The 24,394-nt window shown below is 42.4% G+C and overlaps 1 protein-coding gene across 1 annotated transcript in view; it reads left to right on the top strand.

Annotated features, from left to right (window-relative positions):
• Positions 1 to 20,412: 20,412 nt before the first annotated feature.
• The window catches only part of SMAD4 (SMAD family member 4), a 55,682-nt gene continuing 51,700 nt past the window's right edge, over positions 20,413 to 24,394 (top strand). The window contains exon 1 of the mRNA XM_082853272.1: positions 20,413 to 20,560. The gene's annotated coding sequence lies outside the window, so the exon portion shown is untranslated. The remainder of the gene's footprint in view (positions 20,561 to 24,394) is intronic.

The raw sequence follows: 24,394 nt of genomic DNA, 5'->3' as shown, positions 1-24,394 counted from the left end.
ACTAATTACCAAAATCCTTAGTGACTTAAAGCAACATAAATTTATTATGTTACAGCTCTGGAGATGAGAAGTCCAGAATCAGTTTCAATGGACGAATGTCAGAGTGTGGAAAGGACTGGTTTCTTCAGTAGACTCTGAGGGGAAAATTAATTTCTTGCCTTTTTCAGCTCCTAGTGGCTTTCTAACAACAAGGCTCTTTTTTTTTTTTCCTTTTTATCTTTGGCTGCGTTGGGTCTTTGTTGCTGCACGTGGGCTTTCTCTAGCTGCGGCGAGCAGGGTCTACTGTTCGTTGCGGTGTGCGGGCTTCTCATTGTGGTGGCTTCTCTTGTTGCGGAGCACGGGCTCTAGGCACACGGGCTTCAGTAGATGTGGCATGTGGGCTCAGTAGTTGTGGCTCACGGGCTCTAGAGCGCAGGCTCAGTAGTTGTGGCACACAGGCTTAGTTACTCTGCGGCATGTGGGATCTTCCTGGACCAGGGATCAAACCCGTGTGCCCTGCATTGGCAGGCAGATTCTTAACAACTGCGCCACCAGGGAAGTCCCTCATAGTGGCTTTCTAGTGGTATTCCTTGCCTTGTGGCTCCATTTTCCATCTTCAAAGTGCACCACTTCAACTTCTGGTTGCAACGTCACATTGCTTTCCCTTTGACTCCAAATCCTCCTGTGTCTCATTAGTCAGGATTATTACGATTACATAAGGCCCACCCAGATAATCCAGGATAATCTCTCCACCTCAATATCCTAATTTAATCACATCCGAAAAGTCCCTTTTGCCATATAAGGTAATATTCATAGGTTCCAGAGATTAGGACATGGACACAGTTGGGCCATCATTCAGTCTATTGCACCAGGTAATTCTTATTATCAGGCAAGGCTGAGAAACACCACAAGGAATGGTTAGTTAACATAAGAACTGCAACATAAATATTCCAAACTATAAATATTGTAGAAGAATAACTAATTATTTAACTGTATATAATATATAGATGCCCAAATTGGGTGTCCCAACCACCATGTTTTGGCATGTACCAATAATTCATGATATTTTATAGTTGTATAGTGGATCATTGAATGAATTTACCACAATCTGTTTGTACATTCACCTGTGGATGGACATTTGGGTTATTTCCAGTTTTTGGCTATTTTGAATAAAGATGCTATGAACATTTGTGTACAGGTCCTTGTGAAGACATATATTTTCAACTTGGGGCAGTGGGATAAACATCTAAGAGTGGAATTTCTGGGTCATATGGTAAATGTATATTTAATTTTTTTTTTTTTTTTTTTTTTGTGGTACGCGGGCCTCTCACTGTTGTGGCCCCTCCCGTTGCGGAGCACAGGCTCCGGACGCGCAGGCTCAGCGGCCATGGCTCACGGGCCCAGCCGCCCCACGGCACGTGGGATCCTCCCGGACCGGGGCACGAACCCGTGTCCCCTGCATCGGCAGGCGGACTCCCAACCACTGCGCCACCAGGGAAGCCCTATATTTAATTTTTTAAGATACTGCCAAACTGCTTTCCAAAGTGACTGTCCCATTTTACACACCTACCAGCATTCCAGGCACTCCACACCCTTGTTAGCTCTTGGCATGGCAAGTCATTTTAATTTTATCTATCCTAGTAGGCATAAAGAGGTGTCTCACTGTAGTTTTAATTTGCATTTCACTGATGACTATTACTATTGAGCCTCTTTTCAATAGTATATTTTTGCCATTTGTATATTTTCTTTAGGCATTTTGTTTTCTTTGTCTTATTTCTCTCCCATCACTCTTTCCTGATTTTTTTTTTTTTTAAGATCCTGCTAATGCAAATGCCCTTAAAGTAGCAGTGGTGGCTTCATCCGTGGTGGTTTCTGCTAAGTGAGGCCTTGGAAGGAAGTGATGATGGTAGATGAGATTGAGGAGGTGGGTCTGGTGTGGTCAATGCTGAGGGCAGAGTGGGGAGGAGCTGTGAGCGGTTACAGATCAGGAAAAGCTAGGACAAGAGCAGCTGTAGTTTGGGCAGAAATGAAAGCCTTCCCCATCACCTTAGGGCTTCCCTCCCTCAGTTGTTCCTGTCGAAGTTTTATTATTTGCAACCAAAAGAGTAGTAACTAATATAACCTAACAGGTCACTGTGCTCCCTAGCCATCTGATCCAATATAAATCCTGACAATCCTGAGTAGTAGCTATGAGACTTCTTTGGATTTTTATCTTCTGAGGCTTTGTTTCCTTATCTATAAAAAAAAGAGTTAATGGCCATCATCAAAAAGTCTACAAATAAATGCTGGAGAGGGTGTGGAGAAAAGGGAACCCTCCTACACTGTTGGTGGGAATGTAGATTGGTGCAGCCACTGTGGAGAACAGTACGAAGGTTCCTTAAAAAACTAAAGATAGAACTACCATGTGATCCTGCAATCCCACTCCTGGGCATATATCTGGAAAAGAAGAAAACTCTAATTCGAAAAGATACACGCACCCCAATAGAGGCATTATTTACAAAAGCCAGCCTAAGTGTCCATTGACAGATGAATGGATAAAGAAGATGTGGTATATATATACAGTGGAATAGTACTAAGCCATAGAAAATAGTGAAATAATGCCATTTGCAGCAACACAAATGGACGTAGAGATGATCATACTAAGTGAAGTCAGACAAAGACAAATATTATATGATATCACTTATATGTGGAATATAAAAATTAGTACAAATGAACTTATTTATAAAACAGAAACAGACTCACAGACATAGAAAACAAACTTATGGTTACCAAAGGGGAAGGGGCAGGGATAAATTGGGAGTATGGGATTAACAGATGCACACTACCATATATAAAATAGATAAACAGGGCTTCCCTGGTGGCGCAGTGGTTGGGAGTCCGCCTGCCGATGCAGGGAACACGGGTTCGTGCCCCGGTCCGGGAAGATCCCACGTGCCGTGGAGCGGCTGGGCCCGTGAGCCATGGCCGCTGAGCCTGCGCGTCTGGAGCCTGTGCTCCGCAACGGGAGAGGCCACAACAGTGAGAGGCCTGCGTACCACAAAAAAAAAAAAAAAAAAAAAGGTAAACAACAATGATTTACTGTATAGCACAGGGACCTATATTCAGTATCTTGTAATAAACTGTAATGGAAAAGAATGCAGATATATACATATATAAGCATAACCGAATCACTTTGCTGTACACCTGCAACTAAAAAAATATTGTAAATCAACTATATTTCAATTAAAAAATTTTATTTTAATTTAACAAATTAATTTAAAATGTTAATGGCACCTTCCTCACAGAAGTATTGAATAGCTGACATGAGATCACACGTGCAAAAATGCTTAGCAAATTTTTAAGTGCCCAAAGGGTGTAAAGTGTTGTTGCTCCTATGATTGTTAACCAGGAAGTGACTGACAAGTGCTGGCAATCAGTCATCTTGTGAAAGGGTATTCCCTTTCTAGATCCCTTTTGCCAACTTCATTACATACATCCAGGTGAAAAAGTCTGAGAGCCACTTGGAAATAAGAGTTTGCCAAAAAGGGACGGGGCAAAAAAACTAATCTTTGATTCCTGAATGTAGCTCATTTGATTCTCACAACAACCTTAAGTTTCTTTTGAGGATAAGCTCAAGAGTGGAACTGCTGGGGTTTAGGGCTACCCAGCCTTATCCTCACGCAGTAATGCCCAGGGCTCTCCTGGATGACCACGCCAGGAGCAGTCACTTACACTCCCATCGGGAGCACCTTAAGCGTCCTGTCGCCCCACCCACTGCCAGCAGTTAATGGCATCTGATTTTCTTTTCTCCAATCTGAGAGGTGTAAAATGGTATTTAGTTTTGATTTACATTTCACTGATTACTAATGAGGTTAAACATCTCTTAGTAGACTTATTAGTAATTCAGGTTTCTCCTGTGAATTGCCTCTTCCTATCCTATGCTCATTTAGTTTTGTCAGATTCCCTGTCTTTTCCTTAAAGCTATCTTAAAGGAGTTTTTTGAATATTATAAGTATTTATTTTGTGTTGATTTTGAACATTACAAATAACTTTTCCCAACTGACCACTTGTCTGTTAGTTCCATTTATGATGGCCTCCATAGGACAGAAATATTTAATTTTGATTTCATCAAATCTATGGATTTTTTTCCCCTTAAAATTTGTGAATTTGGCCTCTTTTTAAAATTTATTTTATTTATTTTTGGCTGTGTTGGGTCTTCATTACTGTGCGTGGGCTTTCTCTAGCTGCGGCAAGCCGGGGCTACTCTTTCATTGCGGTGCACAGGCTTCTCATTGCAATGGTTTCTCTTGTTGCGGAGCACGGACTCTAGGCGCACGGGCTTCAGTAGTTGTGGCATGGGGGCTCAGTAGTTGTGGCTCACAGGGGCTCAGTAGTTGTGGCTCACAGGCTCTAGAGCGCAGGCTCAGTAGTTGTGGTGCACAGGCTTAGTTGCTCTGCAGCATGTGGGATCTTCCTGGACTAGGGCTCGAACCCGTGTCCCCTGCAATGGCAGGTGGATTCTTAACCACTGTGCCACCAGGGAAGCCCCACATACTTTCAATTCAAGTTCAGAAGTATGTAACCTCATCCATCTTATATCTTGTATATCTTGTATATACATCCATCTTATATCTTGTATATCTTGTATATCTCCTTTCTGCCATGTCAAAATCTCAGTTCTCAATGACACTAATATACTCATTTCCTTTATCCTTCTTTTCAACAAATAATTTTTTGATTTTGCTATTCATATTTATGCTTTTCTTTCCTCTCCCCCACCATTATCAAATATCATTGATTTTTGCCCTTATCTTTATGGGCTTTTGCACTGAACGCTTAGCTCATTTGGTTTCAATATTTCTTGTTTGTTAAATAAGTGCATGCGGCACTATAAATCCCTTTTAAGGACTACCTTACATATACTTTGACACGTGGTGTTTCATTTTTTTGTAATTTTCCTTATTTTAATATCTTTATTCTGGTATTTAATAGTATTTTTTGCATTTTCAGATTTTTAGGAATTTTAAGCTATCCTTTTGTTATTGATTTCTAAATATATTGCATTTTTCATTAGAGAACATGGGCTGTATGATGTTAACTCTTTGGAATTTATTGAGGTGCACGACTAGTACATGACTGATCTTTGAGACTATTCCATATATTCTTGGAAAGAATATATATCCTTTATTTGTTGAGTATAAAGCTCTCTATTAGACTGAGCTTACTAATTGAGTCATTAAAATATGTTTTATAGGGGCTTCCCTGGTGGTGCAGTAGTTAAAAATCCACCTGCCAATGCAGGGGACACAGTTTCGAGCCCTGGTCCGGGAAGTTGGTCCACGCTGTGGAGCAACTAAGCCTGTGCGCCACAACTACTGAGCCTGCTCTCTAAAACCCGCAAGCCACAACTACTGAGCCCGTGCGCCTAGAGCCAGTGCTCCGCAACAAGAGAAGCCACCGTAATGAGAAGCCAATGCACCACAACGAAGACCCAACGCAGCCAAAAATAAATAAATAAATAAAATTTATTTAAAAAATATATATATATATTTCACTTTAAAAAAAAAAAACTATTTGATCTATCAGTTTCTAAGGTAATACACACAGTCCCTGACCTATGATGGTTCAGCTTAAGATTTTTCAAATATACGATGATGGGAAAGCTATATAATTTCAGTAGAAACTGTACTTTGAATCTTGAACTTTGATCTTTTCCTGGGCTATCAACATGCAGTACAATACTCTCTCCTGATGCTGGGCAGTGGTAGTGAATCATAGTTCCCAGTCAGCCACAAGATCACCAGGGTGAACAACTGATACATTTACAACCATTCTGTACCCATACAACCACTTTGTTTTTCACTTTCAGTATGGTATTCAGTAAATTACATGAAATATTCAACACTTTATTATATAAAATAGGCTTTGTGTTAGATAATTTTACCCAACTGTTGGCTAATGTTAAGTGTTCTGAGCTTGCTTAAGGTAGGCTAGGCTAAGCTATGATCAATAGTTTAGGTGTATTAAACGTGTTTTCAACTTTTTATCAGGATATAACCCCACAGTAAGTAAAGGAAGATCTCTATATTAAATGTCCAATTACGGTTGTTGATTCTTCTATCAATTGTTGCTTTATATTTTTTTGAAGTGATATTGTTAGGTGCATATATTTTATCATCTTTATAGCTTCTCAGTCTATACTGCATATGAAGTCCTCTTTGTCCCTTAGGATGTTTTCTACTTTAAGGTCTATATTGAGTCATATTAAATGGAGTTCTTTTGGTTCATATTTACCCTGTATCTCTTTTTCCATCTCTTAATATTCAAATAATGATTCACTGGGCACTTCCCTAAGCAGTGCTGTATAAGAGCATGGCAAGCATCAGGATGCCCTTGAGTCCAAGTTCAGCTCCTAAGGTTGCAATCCTGCACTGCACCCTGCTCATTTTCTTATTATTTTTCTCTACCCCGACTGTCTTGTTCATTATTATATCCCTATCTGGGAGCACTGTAGCTGACACCTAGTAGGCACTCAGTAAATATTTGTTCAGTATGAATGCCCTCAAGAGCATACAGCCTTATTAGGAAAATGAGCTCCCTTCAAGAATAATTATGGAGCACTTACTACATGCTAACTCTTTCCCACATGTATTACCTCTTTGATCTTATCTCCATCCTTGCTCCTCTCTCTTACCCTGTCCTATCTGCACTGATCCTACTGTTGTTACATTAACACACTAGGCTCATTTCTACTTCAGGATCTTTATACCTGCTCTCCCCAGATTTTTGCATAGCTCACTCCTTTACACCTCAGGTCTGCTCAGATGTCACCTCTTCAGACAACCTTCCCTAATCACCCTATTTAAAATACTACTCCACCCTGTTTCCAAATCTAGTCATTCTCTATGATCTTTTTGAAAGAAAAAAGCACTATTTAATATTATATTATTTGTTTGGCTACGTTTGTCTGTAGAATGTAAGTGCTTTACAGACAAAGAATTTGTCTCATACACCACTACATCCCCATCTAGAGCAGTGCCTGGCAAACAGTAGACACAATAAATTTTTGTTGGAGAGAATTTTCAGTTAATTCTCGGGAAAAAACGTTAAAGAAGTATGATGATACCTATTTTTACAGATGAAGTAACTAAAGCTGAGAAGATTCAGTAACTTGCCTAGGAACACAGTGATGGAGAAGGATTTGAACATAGGTCCCTTGACTCCAAAGCTCATCCATAACGCCCACCGCTATTTTATTGTCTCCTAATGAAGGAGAATGCAAACACACAAGATGGTAGGAAGTTAGGTGCCAGTTGGGGGCTTGTGGTTTTTTGGATGAGATCAGCTGAGACGGAGTCACTGGTAGACAGAGGGTTGGGCCCTACGGATGACTGAGAGTTGGAAAAGTGGGGAAGGGAGGTAGGCAAACCCTAGGCCTGGCCTGTGATTGCCCACTGTGGCTTTTTCCTTTGCTGAAGAATCAGTTCTGATTTGCCCCCTGGGGGAGCAGTTAGGGCAGGCTGTAGGGGAGGAGGGCATGAGCCTGCCTTCCAGGGCCTTTGGGTCAAACCCTCCAACAAAGAACCCTATCCCAGGGGACTTTGTGGACTGTGGTTAGGATAGGATTTAGGACCTGCATTCTAACTAACCAGCATAGCCTCAGGCAAGTTCAGACCAGAAAGGTCCCCTGCAAAGCCATTTATCTATGTGCTGGGGAGGGCAGATGGGCGTCCAGGCTGGAGGGGGCTTCTGAGCCAGGGCATCTTTTTTAGAGAGGATAGGTGTTATTGTTGAACCAGGTAGGAGCTGACCTGATAACCAGCATCCCTGAAGAGGAGCGAGAGGAAACAGCTCTGACCACCAGTGGCCTCCAGGGCCTTCTCATTTCCTTGGCGATTAAAGATACGTACGTGGATATGCAGGTACCCAGCAATGGAGGAGTCTTGCGCGGCCTCAGAAAGGGCTGTGGCCCCCTCGCAACTTAGGAGCAGACCCCGGATCCTGCAGTGCTTCTCCACCAGGTTCACCTTGCAGGCCAGGCTCTGGCAAGCTCTGGGTAGCCATAGGCAGGGAGGGAGCGGAGGGCAGGAAGTGTGGGGACAGTTAAAAGGTAGCAGCTGAGCTGCATGAGCTGCTTGTATATTTTGGAGAAAACCATAATTCAAAAAGAGTCACGTACCACAATGTTCATTGTAGCTCTACTTACAATAGCCAGGACATGGAAGCAACCTAAGTGTCCATCGACAGGTGAATGGATAAAGAAGATGTGGCACATATATACAATGCAATATTACTCAGCCATAAAGGGAAACAAAATTGAGTTATTTGTAATGAGGTAGATGGGCCTAGAGACTGTCATACAGAGTGAAGTAAGTCAGAAAGTGAAAAACCAATACCATATGCTAACACATATATATGGAATCTAAAAAAAAAAAAAGGTTCTGAAGAATCTAGGGGCAGGACAGGAATAAAGATGCAGACGTAGAGAATGGACGTGAGGACATGGGAGGGGGAAGGGGAAGCTGGGATGAAGTGAGAGAGTGGCATGGACATATATACACTACCAAATGTAAAATAGATAGCTAGTGGGAAGCAGCCGCATAGCACAGGGAGATCAGCTCGGTGCTTTGTGACCCCCTAGAGGGGCGGGATAGGGAGGGTGGGAGGAAGACACAAGAGCACGGGGAAACGGGGATATATGTATATGTATAGCTGATTCACTTTGTGATACAGCAGAAACTAACACACCGTTGTAAAGCAATTATACTCCAATAAAGATGTTAAAAAAAAAAGGCAGCAGCTGGGTGCAGCTTAGCAGAAGTGCCAGGGAAGTGAAAGTCAGCCAGGCAAAGGAAAGGGGAAGAAGCAAAAGCAGAGAGGCAGCAGCTGCCACTGGGAAAAAGGGAAAGAAAACGCTCAGAGCGGTGGCAAGTGTTCTGGGAGCCTCAGAGAGGTGAGGGCTCTGCCGGCCTCCTTTTCTTGGAAGAGGGGGACTGAAGGGCTGAGTCTTGGAACCAGGTGTCCTTACCCTTCACATGGCTCCTTCCTGAGGGTTAGATGTGGGGTGTGTGCTGCTGAGATGCTCACAGCATCCTTCTTCTCCTTCAAGTACCTCCCCTCTAAAAGGTGCCACTTGATTATCCTCAAATCTCTAAGAAAATAGTAACTGTAGTTTTGGTTCAAGGTAAAGCTAATGATTTTCCTCAAGGTTGTCTCCCAGGAAAAATGCTTCAAAAATAAAAGATGTTGGTGATGTTAAGGTATAATAGTTTCCCCCTTAGAGCTGAAAGCTACAATCCCTTTGTACAAATATTCATTATAAAATTCTTACATCCCTAAAATGATACCATAGCACAAATGCCAACTCTTTTTTGTTTGTTTGTTTTTGCTTTTGATGATATCATCATTTATAGCACTCCCTGCCTGCAATGTTCCCTCTTGTGCCTGTGACTTGAGGACATGGGGAGGGGGAAGGGTAAGCTGGGACGAAGTGAGAGAGTGGCATGGACATATATACACTACCGAATGTAAAACAGATAGCTAGTGGGAAGCAGCTGCATAGCACAGGGAGATCAGCTCGATGCTTTGTGAGACTGTTAGATGCCAAGTTCACTTGTTGGGCTAAAAACTGTCTAGATTTAAGGCTGATTTGGAGTCTCCTAGGGAAGGGGAAAGACTGGATAAATTATAACCCTTTCAGTTAATGTTCATCACCATTCAATTCCTTACTCTAAAGTATGGCATCCAGTAGGCTCACTCTGCATGTACATTGAATGAAAGGATGTTTGAAAAAAGAAAGCTGACCTTATGACTGAAAACCATTTGAAGTGCATAGAATCATAACTGTGGACTGTCTACTAAATGTTCCTTACCATTATTCCCCTCCCCAATAAAATTTGCATTTTATTTTATTATTATTTTATTTATTTATTTATTTTGTGGTACGCAGGCCTCTCACTGCTGTGGCCTCTCCCATTGCGGAGCACAGGCTCTGGACGTGCCGGCTCAGCGGCCATGGCTCACGGGCCCAGCCGCTCCGCGGCATGTGGGATCTTCCCGGACCGGGGCACGAACCCGTGTCCCCTGCATCGGCAGGCGGACTCTCAACCACTGCGCCATCAGGGAAGCCCTAAAATTTGCATTTTAGCCCCTATAGTTCTGGGCCCTAGAGTCTACCTTGCCTCTGGAACTCTGATCCAGGGAGCAGCAGTATCAGCCTCATTTGTGAACTTGTTAGAAATGTAGACACTCCAGCCCCACCTGGGATCCACTGAATCAGAATCTGCACTTTAACAAGATCCCCAAGTGATTTGTGTGCATGTTAAAAGTTGGAGAAACACTGCTCTAAAGCACCTGGTCCACCTCCTTCCTAAGGCACCTGGTCAGAAGGCCCTCCAAGGCCCTGGCTTCAGCTTATAACTATAAGGGTCACCGGGCAGCTCCATACAGTACAGTGTGTGGTGGGCTGGGGCCTACAGAGTTCAAATTCCAGCTCTGCTGCTAAAGGAACTTTATCACATGGGCAAGTGACTTAAAAAATTCAACTTACAGAAACCTTGCAAGAATAGTACAAAGAACTTCTGTATACCTTTATCCCTATTCACCAATTATAATGTTAACATTTTGCCACATATGCTTTAATATTTTCTCTCTCTACCTATATAAATATTATTAATGTTTCTGAACTCTTGGAGGGTTAGTTGCATACACTGGTATGCCTTCCCCCTTAATACTTCAGTGTGTACTTCCTAAGAACAAGGACATTCTCTTACATCATCACAACACCAGGGCCAGATCCAGGGGGAGGCAAGCAAGGCCTGGGAGTGAGTGATCCCAAGGGGGCTTCCTTAAATTCTGCACACTAGGAGCCTTGCTTGCCACACCTAGTCCTGGCCCTACACACTACAGTCATCAAAATCAGGAAATCTAACATTGATTCTGTTGCCCATATTACAATTTTGTCAATTGTCCCGCTAATGTCCTCGATAGCAATTTTTTCCCCACACCCAATTCAGAATCACGCGTAGAGTTTAGTTGTCATGTCTATTGAGTCTCCTTCAATCTAGAACCATTCTTTAGTCTGTCATGATATTGACATTTTTGAAAAAATAAAGATCAGTTCTCGGGCTTCCCTGGTGGCGCAGTGGTTGAGAGCCCGCCTGCCGATGCAGGGGACGCGGGTTCGTGCCCCGGTCCCGGAAGATCCCACATGCCGCGGAGCGGCTGGACCCGTGAGCCATGGCCGCTGAGCCTGCGTGTACAGAGCCTGTGCTCCGCAATGGGAGAGGCCACAACAGTGAGAGGCCCACTCTTATAGAATGTCCCTCAACATGGGGACAAGTTTTTTAAATCTCCTGATGGTTCAGTTTAACCACCTGTAGATTGAGACTTGAGACAGGACAGGTGTGGGTGGATTAAAAAGTAGCTATTACTGATTAGGAGCTTGCTGGTACCATGCTAAGTGCTTTACATGCATTATCTCATTAAGTCCTCCCTACAGCTCTGTGACAAAGGCTGTCTTTTTACCCCCGTTTCACAGATGAAGAAACTGAGGCTTGGAATAATTTGTCCAATGTAAGGAGTGAAATGGGGACCTGAACCAAGTCAGTCTGCCTCCAAGGACTATTTGCTTAGTAAACATGATAGTGATGCTTACCTAAATTTATGTAACATAAAATTCACCATTTTGGAAATTCCCTGGCTGTCCAGTGGTTAGGATTCAGTGCTTCCACTGCTGGGACCCCGGGTTCAATCCCTGGTGGGGGAACTAAGATCCCACAAGCCAAAAAAAAAAGAAAATTCACCATTTTATTTTCCCCCCCATTTATTGAGATATAATTGATATATAACATCATTTAAGTTTCAAGTGTACGAAGTGATGATTTGATACATGTATATATCACAAAATGATTACCATTATAAGGTTAATAAATCTATCACCTCACATAATTACATTGTTTTTTCTTCTGTGGTGAGAACATGTAAGATCTACTCTCTTAGCAACTTTTAAGTATACAATACAGTATTGTTAACAATAGTCGGCATATACTATTAGGTCCCCAGAACTTATTCATCTTATAATTAGAAACTGGTACTTTTGGCCAACATCTCCCTACTTCCCCTGCCCCCCAGCCCCTGTCAAACACCACTTTACTCTCTGTTTCTATGAGTTTTAATATTTTAAAGTGTACAATTCTGTGTCTTTTAGTACAGTCACAATTTTGTACAACCATCAGCATCATCTAATGCCAGAACATTTCCATCACCCCAAAAAGAAACCATATATTTCCCAATTCCCCTCTCTCCTATCCCCAGACAACCACTAATCTACTTTCTGTTTCTATGGATTTGCATATACATACAACATACTACTACTGAACAGTAAAAAGGAACTAACTACTGATACACACAATAACATTTTGGATCTCCTAAACAACTGAGTGAAAGAATCCAGATACAAAAATCTGCATACTGTAAGATTTCATTTATATGAGATTCTAGAAAAACCAAAACCTTAGCAACAGGAGGCATGTCAGTGGTTACCTGGGGTCTGGAGTACGGAGGTGAAGATTGACTGCAGAGGGACAGAAGGGAACATTTTGGAGTGATGAAAGTGTTCTAAAACTGGATTGTGGTGGAGGTTATACGATGTATGCATTTACCCAAATTCATCTCTCTACCTAAAAAAGTTTGTAAATGTAAAATTATACCTCAATAAAACTGTAAAAAAAAAAAAACCGAAACATACCTGTCTTCCATTGTTCAACTCATCAACATGTCTTCCTTCATAGGCTGGCCCCGAATCTATCTTCCCAGCCTCATCTCCCACCTCTCCCCTCCGTGCATTCACTCAACAAATATTCTAACATTCCATGCAAGGCCCAGTGTTAGGCACTCTGGAGGGAGTGAGAGAAGAGAACCTCTGTCCTCAGGGAACTCACAGCCTAGTCTGGGAGCAGAAAGAAAGCGTGCTCAACCTTGAAAAACATCAGGGGTCCTAGAGGATCACTGAGTCTTATAGGAGAGGAAGAAGAAGATAAGTTCCAGTCGCTTTCAATTTCAAGTTGCAAACAAGTTTCAATTTAATTTTTTGAATAGGGAATACATTCACATGGTTCAAAAACAAAAGAAAGTGTACAGTGAAAACTTTCCTCCCACCCATCCCCCATCTGCCCACTTCCCACTCCATTCCACACAACCACAGCTGTCATAAATACACATTACTTTTTCTCCTTTTTAACAGAAAAGATAGCATAATATACACATTGTCCTGGGTCTTGCTTTGTCATTTGGCAGTAAACCTTGGAGATCTTTCCATACAGGTACAGCAGAAAACTTTACTCTGACAGTTATATAGTGTTCCTTTGTATGGATGCGCCATAATTTATTTATCCAGCCTCCTTTTGCTAAGCATTTGAGTTATTCCCAACAGCCTGTTACGGCAAACAATGCCACAGTAAGTAACCTCTTATAAGTAGTATATTATGTTTTGTTTTGTATATGGCCAAATATATCTGTGGCTACATATTGAAATTTCTTTAAATCATTTACAAACACACCAACCACTTCCACATCTCTAGGCTGTTTTCTCTGCCTTGAAATTCCCCGCTCAATCCCTTTCTACTGGCAAACTCCTGCTTTATCTCAAGATCTAGCTCAAATGTCACTGTCTTGTGAAGATTTCTGAACTCCCGCAGGCAAGATGGGGTTGCTCTTTCTCTTTTCTCTCACATATTCCATCCCCACATCACCAGAATTGTCTACTAACACTTCACTCTTCCCCCACTTGACTGGGAGGTACTCAAGGGCATGTGCTATAGTGGATTTATCTCAGAAGCCCTTAGAACTCGGTACCTGGTAGATATTGAATAAAACGTTCATCGCATGAACGGTTAGGACTGACAAAGATGGCTAGCATTGCTCTTGTCCCTCACTTTCAGCTGCCTCCCAGCCTCTGTTAATACTTAGAGGACTGCCACCAGACAAAGGTGGGCCAGGATTTCCCTTCCCCTCCCACCTGATTCCTTCCTTCCTGCCTTCACCCCTTTCCCCCCTCGGGAATCTGTCCACAGCTGCCCTTGTGGCCCTTGCTGGATCTAGCTATTACGGTGGGGAAGGAAGGAAGGAAGGAAGGAAGGAAGGAAGGAAGGAAGGGAGGGAGGGAGGGAAGGTGGGGAGGAAGGAGGGAGGGAGGGTGGGAGGAGGGAGGGAGGGAGGGAGGGAGGGGGGAGGGAGGGAGGGAAGGAAGGAAGGAAGGAAGGAAAGAAGGAAGGAAGGAAGGAAGGGGAGAAAGAAAAGAAAGCGAAAGAAAAGAAAAGAGAGAGAGAAAAGAAAAGAAAAGAAAGGAAAAGAAAGAAAGAGCAAAAGCAAGCAAGGAACTGGAGACTTGGCTCCACCCATCTTCTCCCTTCCTCATCAAGCCTGGCTTTGGCCACCTCTAAAGCTAAAACAATGTGGGAAACAGTGTTCAGGTTAATCAATGTTAAGTGATCTTCAAAGGCAACTTGGATAATTGTAAAAAAAAACCAAAACACTGGGTTAACCCCAAAATGATCATGTACTACCTCTTGCCTGGAGCTGTTAATTGCTATGTCATTTCCACAAGAATACTGTATATTATTCTATTCCTTCCTAGGTGGGCAGTACAGGAGGTGAGAGCTCTCTGTCTCCATCTCTGGGATGAAAAGGTTAAAACTCTGTATTCTCCTCACCCTGGGGAAGCTCCAGTTCACAGGAGGTGGAGCCATCAAAGAAAACAAAAGGGAAAGAAAGCTTTCAAGCCTTTGCCTGCCCAGGACAGAGATGGATCTGGGAATTGAGACGTTTCACCCAGGGAGGTCTCAGGAAAGGTGGTAGCTTAGATCCTTTGGGGGCTGTGGTCTTCAAAATTTCTTGCTTACCTCCTAAAAGAAATTTGACAAACTATGTTTCTTCTTGTATTTTTAAAGGTCATATGTAAAATGTTTCATCTTAAGTTTAAATAATGGCAAAGTTTGTTATTTTTGGCATATTATAGGTACTGGCATTTAAAAATAAGATTGTTACATCATTCTTTAAGTGTATCCAAGGGAATCTAAATATCACGATGCATCTATCATCCATTTAAAAAAATACATAAAAAGCATTTCTTTAAAAGACGTTTAACATCATTCTTTATCTCTTTATCTTATATTTCCATTCCACTCGCCCCGGAACATTTTAATGTAATATTTTAGGCTGGAAAGTCTTTTATTGATCAGCCTATTTTATGTCCCTATAAAAATAAAAATAAAAAAAACTTTGAGTCTCTAAGTTTAAAACATTTATCTCAATTGTATTACCAATATAATTTTGTTATTCTTTTGGTTCAGTTTTGAATATCTAATTTATCTAAATTACATGCTATGAATTTTGATCAACCATTAAAGTGTAGTATATTTTTGCCAGAATAAAATAGGGTTCAGAGTCAACTCTATTTCTCATTTCCACTTGTATGGATAGAAGCACGAAACACCTTGTTCATTCATTCAACAAATATTTATTGAGCACCTCCTATATGTCAATAGGAACTCTAGGCACTTGGGATAACTTAGTAAACACTACAGATAAATCCCTGCTCTTGTGGAGCTTTCATTCTAGGGGGAGATGACAGACAATAGGCACTAAGCATAACACATAAGTAAATAAGACAGTATGTTAGAAGATAAGAGCTATGGGAAAAGATAGAGCAGGGTAAGGGTGATCTGGGGTGTAGAATGAGGGTTCAGAATAGGTTGTGATTTCAAAAAGGTCAGGGTGGGCCTCACTGAGAAGATGACATTTGACTAAAGTAAGTGAGGGAATTAGCAATGCAGATATCTGGGGAAACGTGTGTTCCAGGCAGAGGAAACAGCTAATGCAAAGGTCCTACCTTGGAAACCTGGCTGGTGTCTTCTAGGGTCAGCTAGGAGGTCAGTAAGTCTACAGCAGAGTCGTCCAAGAGAAGAGTAACAGGAGATGCAATTAGAGAGGTAATGATCAGAAGTGTGGTGACGGTGTAGATCTCATAGAACCCTGGAGACTATTTTAAGGATACATACTTTTACTCTGAGTGAAATGAGGAGCCATTGCAGGGATTTAAGCAGAGGAATGATATGATCTGACTTGTATTTTAGGAGGATCACTCTGGCCGTTATGTTGAGAATAGACTCTAAGGGGCAAGCATGAAAGCAGGGAGAGCTTTTAGAAGACTAACCCAAGCATGAGATGATGGTGGAACAGACCAGGGGAAGCAGTGGAGGTGGTGAGGAATATTCTGACTCTGGACTAGACATGGGATGTATAAGAAAGAGGGAAGTCCAGCATGACTCCAGGGCTTTTGATCTGAGCAACTTGAAGGGTGGACTTCTCATCAACTGAGACAGGGAGGTTGTTGGGCTGAACAGATTTGAGGGAGGAGATGTGCAGTAGGCTGCTGGGTATCATAATCTGGAATTTAAATGAGAGGTCTGAGCTGAAGATATAAATTTGGGAGTTGTCATCATATATGATGATCTCATGTATCTTAGATGGTACTGAAAGTCAGGAGGCCTGATTAGATCACCAATGAAAGGTGAGTAGAGATAGAAAAGAGAAGAAATCCAAGGAATGAGCCCTGAGTCATTACAAGGTCTGGGAGAAGAGATGCAATCAACAAAGAAGAAAGAAGTAAGGGAATGAGGGATCTGATGAAGTGATGAGGAAGAAAACCAAGAGGGTGTAGTTAAAAAAAAAGGCGAATCAAGTGGTTAGCTGTATCAGTTGTTACAAAGAGGTCAATTTAAGATGATAATTGAGAATAGGTCATTGGACTTAGGCAATGTGAAGTTCATTGTTGACCTTGACAAGAACAGTTTTGACAAAGTGATAAGGATGAAAGCATGAATGGAGTGGGTTTAAGAGAGGGTGGGAGACCCTCTCAGCTGAAGACCTAAAATATGCCACATATGTAATCTCATGTGTGTTGTTATGATTCTATTACCTATGTATGTAGTCTTAACATATACATCATATTTGGCATGTTTTTCAACTTTATATTAAATGTATCATATGTTATGTATTTTGTTGCTCTAGAATGGGAGAAGAACTAGAGACAGCACAGAAAACTCTTTTAGGAGTTTCGTTGCAAAGGAAGCAGAGAAATGGGGCAGTTACTGCCAGTGGAAGTGGGTCAAAGAGAAGATTTCGTAGGACTGGAGAAATAACAGCTGCTTATAAAAGTTTATGGGAATCACCCAGTAGAGAGGGAAACATTGATAAGATAGAGGAGGGAGGATAATTGGTGGAGTGATGGTGACACCCTTGATTAAGCAAGATGATATTGGGGTCTATTGCCTTAGCAGAGGGACTGGCTTTAGCTGGCAGCATGGAAAATTCACCTACGTAATGGAAGGGAAGGTGGAGAAGAGGTTACAGATGCTGGTATGTGGGTATGGGTAGATGAGATGGCGAGATTCTGTGTAAGTTTTCGTGTCGTTGCTTCAACTTTCTCACTGGAATAGGAAACAAGGTTATGAATCAAAAACAAGGATGAGAGGGAAGGAGGTACAGGTTGGAGGACAGAAAGGTACGACATCCAGAAGAATGGAGGAGGGAAGTAGAATTCCTGGGCAGCACTAAGGACCCACTTGAAGTTCCAGGTGATGAAATTAAAGTGAAACTAGCCAGCGTGATTGTGTTTTTCTTTAGCCACATTCAGATGTACGGGGGCTGATGTGAAGTAGATGGAGAGCTGGCTTGAATCAGGATTGTGGTTTTGCCCAGTAAGCACGGCAAAGGGGGAAGAGGAAAGGGGGTTAAAGGTGTGGTGTGCCAGGGAGTGATTGTAATGACTGACCAGGAGTGTAAGCTGGGTAAGGATGGGAGAGAGGATAAGTGGATTGCAGAGTTGTTGGAGTTTGAGTACTACAGGGAAATATGGAAATAGGAGGGGCTGTTCAGAGTGTGAGGGGTTTGAAACTGTGAAGAAGTTATTGAGTTTGATGAGGCTCTCGTGATTATGCCAAGTGAATAAGTGGCTGAGTTAGGGTAGATCCTTGGAGGAGACGTCATGGAACTGAGAGGGCAGGGAATGGGGATGATTATCGGGTATATATTACAAATGCTTAGGATTAAGACTGAAATGGTACTGGAGTGACTGACAAGAGCAAATGATGAAAAAATGAAGAGAAATGAGAGCAATGATGAGGGATACTGAATGACAAGACTTAAAGCTGCAGGTTAATGGGGAGGAGAGAGAGGGATGGTCTGGAAGTATTGTGGAGGAGCAAGCAGGAGGCCTACCTCACCTCCAGGCCCAGTCTATGAGGCTCATGGTTGAAAATACAGGACCTACGACTTGAGGGGGGAGGGGAAGCAGTGCCCCAGGGGAAAGTCAGGTTTCCCTTAAACAAGGAAGCAACAGAACCTGAAGACATTCTGAGGAGGTTGAGCTTATAGGAATTGTCCTTTGAATAAATAAATAGAGACTCTAATGTGGCCCCATACGATCCTGCCTCCAGGTGTTCATGTCCTGTGTGGTCTCCTTCCCCTGAGTGGGGGTGGGACTTGTGATTTGCTTCTGGCCAACAGAGTACGGCAAAGGTGACAAGATGCATGTGTATAGATAATTGCGAGAGATAGGAATGGAAGTTCAGATATAGCAATGTTATCAATTCTTTTAACTCCTTCTGAGGTATACTGTGAAAAATCACATGTTGATCTATTATCAAATCACATAGTTAGGTTTTCCTTCAATTTTGTTGATAGCAAATAACTGAAAACCACCTGACTTGCAAGATAACTTATAACCATTCGCTTTGAGTCATTCACTTTCTCAGCACAGTCACCAATTTCTGACTTGTTCCTCTGAATTGTCCTGGAGGTTTTTTACATCTTGGATCGATGCACCTTAGTAATGGGTGAGAGTTTTTACTTTGGTTGGACGGCGGGAGTAGAACAGTTTTGAAAGGGGGATGCTGTGTCTTCAGGTGCTTTCTCAAGCTGAGCAATTTTTTTTTTTTTCCTAAATCTTTGCCCACATGCGGCATGCGGGATCTCAGTTCCCCCACCAGGGATTGAACCCGTGCCCCCTGCATTGGGAGCATGGAGTGTTAACCACTGGACCGCCAGGGAAGTCCCAAGCTGAGCAATTTTAGACTATAGTACACATTGCAGTGAGGCATATGGAAATGAATTCCCTTAAAACTAGTCTTGGAAAGTCTTCATAAACCCCAGGGAACACCAGTTTGAAGACACAGTTTTAGAGGCTGTCGTGCAGAAGAAGAAAGAGCCCAAGCTGTGAAAGAGAGGACAGCATGGGATTAGGGAACTGGGTGTAAAACATAGGTGGGGGAATAGACAGTTTCTGGGCGACAAGACTTAAGACATGACTTTAGAGCCTTCCGACAGTAATTAGTCTTGGTGGGACCCCAACAGAAATATTTCCTGGTTGGTGAAAAAATATATATGTAATTAGTATGTGTTTTCTGAAATTTTAAAAATATCAAATAAATGCATTCATCCTGTAAAATTTTCAAATAAAAGAAGTATAAAGTCAAGAGCAGAGTTTACACCTTTCCCCACCCAGCTGGTAACCTAGTTAACAGGTGTCTTGTAGGACCTTGAAAGTCCCTTCCAACTCCGAGGTCTGACTAAATCTCTTCCAACAGGAACCACTGACTTTTCGTAACACCTGTCCAGGCTCTCAAATCTATAGTTCCATTATTGGCCTGCGCACCTTTTCAACCTAAGAAGGCATCTCAAGAGTTTAAACACATTTGGATCTAGTGACCCAGGGCTGCAGTCATCTTAGTCTCTTTCCAAAGTACTAAACCGCTACAACCACCTTCTCCCCAGAGCAAGCTATTAAAGTCTAATTTTTGTGCCCACGCTGGTCCTCATAAACGAGGCCCTTTTGATCGCTATTTATAAACTTACTGGACACCCACTACACGCCGAGTTCTCCCGCGCTGCTTGGGTACTTTTTGGCAAAGGGACGCCCATTTGTCTGATGACCACTCCCTCCAAGCAGCCTTTCCCCCGACCTTTGCGGGAAGCGCCCTCGGCCAGGGCGATCCCAGGTTGGGACTCGGGGCTCCCCGCCGACTGTGCTGCCCCGCGGGCGCCTGCGCAGAACGACCCTCGTCACTCCGGCTGGAGGCGGGGGCAGCCGAGAGAAAGGAAAGCTGCGGGGGAAAAGGGCCAAACCCTGAAATTACCCGGATGTGGTCTCTGCGCGCGCATGCTCAGTGTCCTCTCGACAAGTTGGCAGCAACAACACGGCCCTGGTCGTCGTCGCCGCTGCGGTAACGGAGTGGCTCGGGTGGCGGAGCCCGCGTTCGCGGCCGCCCGCTCTCCTCCGGAGGCCCTTCCCGCCCTCCCCTCGGCTGCACGGCCGCCCAGGGGGCGGGAGCGGGTGCGGGGAGCCGGGCGCCCCGCGAGAGGGGCCCCCTGCCGCGGGGCGGCCCGGGAGCTCGAGGCGGCCCGAGGAGGGGCGGCCTGGCCCGGACACCTCAGCGCGGGGGCCGAGGAGCGCTCCGGGCCGCCGGGGGAGGGACGGGCCCGGCGCCCCCGCGGACGAACCGCCGCGGGAGAGCGGACGCCCCTCGCCGTCGCCCGAGCCCAGGTAACGCGCCATGTCCCCTCCCCTTCTCCCGACCGGGCCCGCGCACCCCGCCCGCGGCTTCCCCGCCCCGGGGCGGGCTCCCGGCGGTGGCGGCGGCGTGTAGCGCGCGGGAGGCCGGCGGGCCGGCCCGGAGAACCAGCGCGGCCGCCTGACGGGCCGACGGCCCCGGCGCGGGTCGGACCGAGCCGTGGTGCCTCGTGTCCGTCGGTCTCCGGGGTCGGTCCTCCGGCCCCGAACTCCCTTCGCAGTTTGTCGCGGAATCAAGTTGAACTCGGACTGGGACTCCTGCAGCGGCCGCCGCTGCTCTTTGTTGTTCTGAGTAGTTTCAGTGTCCCTCCTGGCCGAGCGAGTCGGGTCGGAGTGTACTGCCTTAGGTCTAAATGAAAGTTGTAAATGGTTTGTCTTAATTTCTTTTCTCAAGCAAATTTTTGTTTTCTCTTTGTCCCTTATTTTCTCTTCCTGGTTGAGTCATTCCAGTTATGTTTCTGGCTTTGGTTTGTTTACTTATTTTTTGAGTATTGTGGGTGATGGCGGTATGCAGGAAACATTCTTAGCAGCTGACACCCGCCCGCCGCACTCCTAATGAAAAATAAAAGACATAGTTTATCTCATTGCTAGGACTACAAGTACTGAGCGTGAAATTTGTGTGGGGTGTGTAGGGCGGTGGCTCCATCACATGCCCCAAACTGCTGTTACGATTTCTTAAGCTAGATTTTAAAAGATTTTCAAAGAAATTGGTGTGTTTTGTTAACTTGAACGGTTTTTTTTTTGGGTGGGGATAGAGAGGTTTAAAAAAAACCCTATTGAAAATTGATAGTTATTCCCCCCCCCCCCGCGAAAACCCTAGTAAAATTAAAAAATATATTTGCCTATTTTCAAGTAGTTTATTTTGAATTTAGTTTCTTAGCGTCTTTAGTTTTTGGACTGTAGTTTAAGGTGAAACTGCCAGTTATTTAGGAATAATAAGTATAAGATAATGGGGAATCATTTTAATTAGCCTTAGTTGACTTTGTGAAAGCATGTTGTCTTGGCTGATTTTTAACAACATTTGAGTTTTGCAAGAATTAGCATCCTTTTAGTCCCAGTAGCAGTTTGACTATTCGGGTGTTAATTAGATTTAGAACGTTGCACTTGAATAGTTTTTATTGTAGTTTTCATAAGTTGTCTTTGCTAAGTTGTTCTTAGACTATATTTCAGCTGAAATAGCCTGGGGAGTTCTAATGTGCAATTTTTCTTTTTCTGCTAAAGATTTATTTTCTCTTTTGCAAAGTTCTGATATGGTTAGTACGTGACATTTCAAGTTGTAAATGATTGATATAATTAACATCTTAAAATATGAATTTTTAGTTACAATGTTTCTCCCATAATGTTATGATTTTGAGTTTGTTACAGTACAAGTGTAATACAGGTAGGCCAAGCGTTTAAAATTTGGAGTATCTTTAGGTCTAAGGGTGGTGATGAATTATGTAGGTATAAGTTGTTGGAATTAAAACTAAGAGTTGTTCTAATGAAAATTTATATAACATTTTGTGAGTCTATTAATAGAAGTGACTTTTTCTTTGCTTTCCAGGTTTTTGGGTGAGGTTGCTTTAAGGAGATATTGCATCTTAATTTTTTTATTTTTGAAGTGGGAGTGCCTAAGTAGAAACTTCTATGTTTAGCTGAGTTTCTTCGATATGAGCGAGTATAGAAAAAACTGCAAACCCGTTTCAGATTTAATGAAAACTTGTGCTGAGAAAGTCACTTTGAAATTTTTCGGAGTAAGTTTTGTATGCATCATTGACCTTTTCCGAAGTCTGCTGCTCAAAGCAATTCTACTTATGCTAGGAAGCAGCAAATCTTATTTCTAAAAACCTATACTTCACTTTCTTAAGCTACATTTTAGTTGAGCTGTTTCACCATTTGTGTGTGAATTAATTTTTCTGCATTCCCCTTCAGATTTTTCCCCCCAAATTAAAGAGCAAGTATTAAACTAATTTATGCTGTCCAGTCACACTCCAGCTCTCTGGCTTTGAAGCTGTTTTTTCTGATTGAGCCGGTGTTATAGTAACATCATTAGACACTATTCTAATTGAGCTGTGAAGTGCTGAGGCCTCTACTAGGGCAGTTAACCCTACAGGATCTGCCTCACTCATTACAATTAAAATGCATATTTAGTCTCATCTAAAATTTTGTCTCTTTTGGTGAGAACATACATTATTTTTCTTATGTTTAAGCTTTACTTATTTCAGTTCTGTTGTGTTGCCTTCTAGCTTATACCTAACTTTTTTTCATTTTTTTATTCAGTGATTTTAGAGTGAATCGTTCTTTAAACATGTTAGCCGTTTCCCTGCTCATTGTATATGTTTGGATTTCCTTTTTTTCCCCTAGAAGATAGTGTAGTTAGGCAGAAATTTTTGTTTTGTTTCAGTAATGATTAAAGGTGAGGTGACAATCGTGTATAAAACTAATTAACTGAAATGAGTTTGATTGATTTCATTATTTTCTACACTAAAGTTAAAGGAGTTAGATCAGCATAACAGAATTTAATACCACTTTGTTAAATTATCAAATTTTGGGTTTTTTGTTCCACAGTTGATGAAGATTCAATTGTTTTAAAAAGAGAAATTCAAACAATTGACAAATATGTCTAGATATTATTCATTTTAGCAACTTTTAGTATGGTACTATTAGCATCATAATATGCCAAAACATATGCTTAATAATGAGTCAGATTTAGAATTTTTGGATTTTTTTTCTCATCCTAATATGTGTAATTTTGGTGATAGGAAATGTGGCTAAATTCCAGTTTCTCAGGAACAAGATATTTTAGGTTGTGTCACCTTGACACTATTACGTGGTGTACTTGGCATCCAGGAAAATTTGTTTTAACCATGACAGTGGATAAAAACTAGGGTAGTACTTACTTATGTAAAACTAAGATGATAGGTCATCAGAATCTTATAATTTAAGTCTTGATTGTTTACTACTGCAGATTATAGGTCAGACAGCTACTAGAGATTGTAAAGAGTGCCTGTTTTTACATCTTAATTTAAAGTTGGTGATAATTGTAAATACCTTTAAGCTTAAAGACTGTACTTCATTATTTACATTTTAAATGAGAATTGTTTGCGGTTTGGAAAACTTGTAACTGTGTGGGGTTCGTCTTTTTATTGCTTTTTCACTCCCAAGGTTTAGGGCAGTGGTTCTCAACCTCGGCTACATTTTGAAATCTCTTGGGGAGCTTTACAAAATACCGATGGCTGGAACCCACCTCCAGAAATTGTGACTCAGATGGCTTGGGGTGCAGCCAGATCAGAGTTCCGAAATTGTTGAGCTATTAGGGTCCTGTAACTTCTTTTTTTTTTTTTTAACTGTTTCATTTGTGTCAGCTTTACATTCTTTAATACAGTGATATACACATGGGTGATATAATTATCTCACTTCCGACTTCATGGGTTCCTTGAAGGTATTGCCACATTTGTTTTGTTTCCAAATCTGTCCCTCTGTCTCTCTCCTCTTTGAATCTCTTTCTTCATTTTTCAATTAATTTGAATTGTCTGGTGGCAAGTTATAGGAAGCTATCTCTCTCCTGATGAGAAGTTGGTTTATCATTGCTATCCCAAATAGGAAGTTGATATTTTGACATATTCTAAAATGCTTATTTGGGTTCCTTTTAAAGACTAAAGACTTTATTTAGGTGCCAAACTTTGCATCTAAACTCCCAGTGGGAATTTGATCTTCCTAGAGGTTAATCTGCTTGGAAACCATCACATTTTCTAGGCATCAATTAACTGGTCACTTTGCTGGTTCCTGAGAAGCAAGTTGCATTGATTTAGGTTTTACTATCAGAGA

Source organism: Leucopleurus acutus (genome assembly GCF_964270905.1).
Source record: "Leucopleurus acutus genome assembly, chromosome: 13".
NCBI classification, from domain to species: domain Eukaryota; kingdom Metazoa; phylum Chordata; class Mammalia; order Artiodactyla; family Delphinidae; genus Leucopleurus; species Leucopleurus acutus.
Note: the sequence above shows the minus strand (reverse complement) of the source record. Positions and strands in the feature narration are given on the sequence as shown.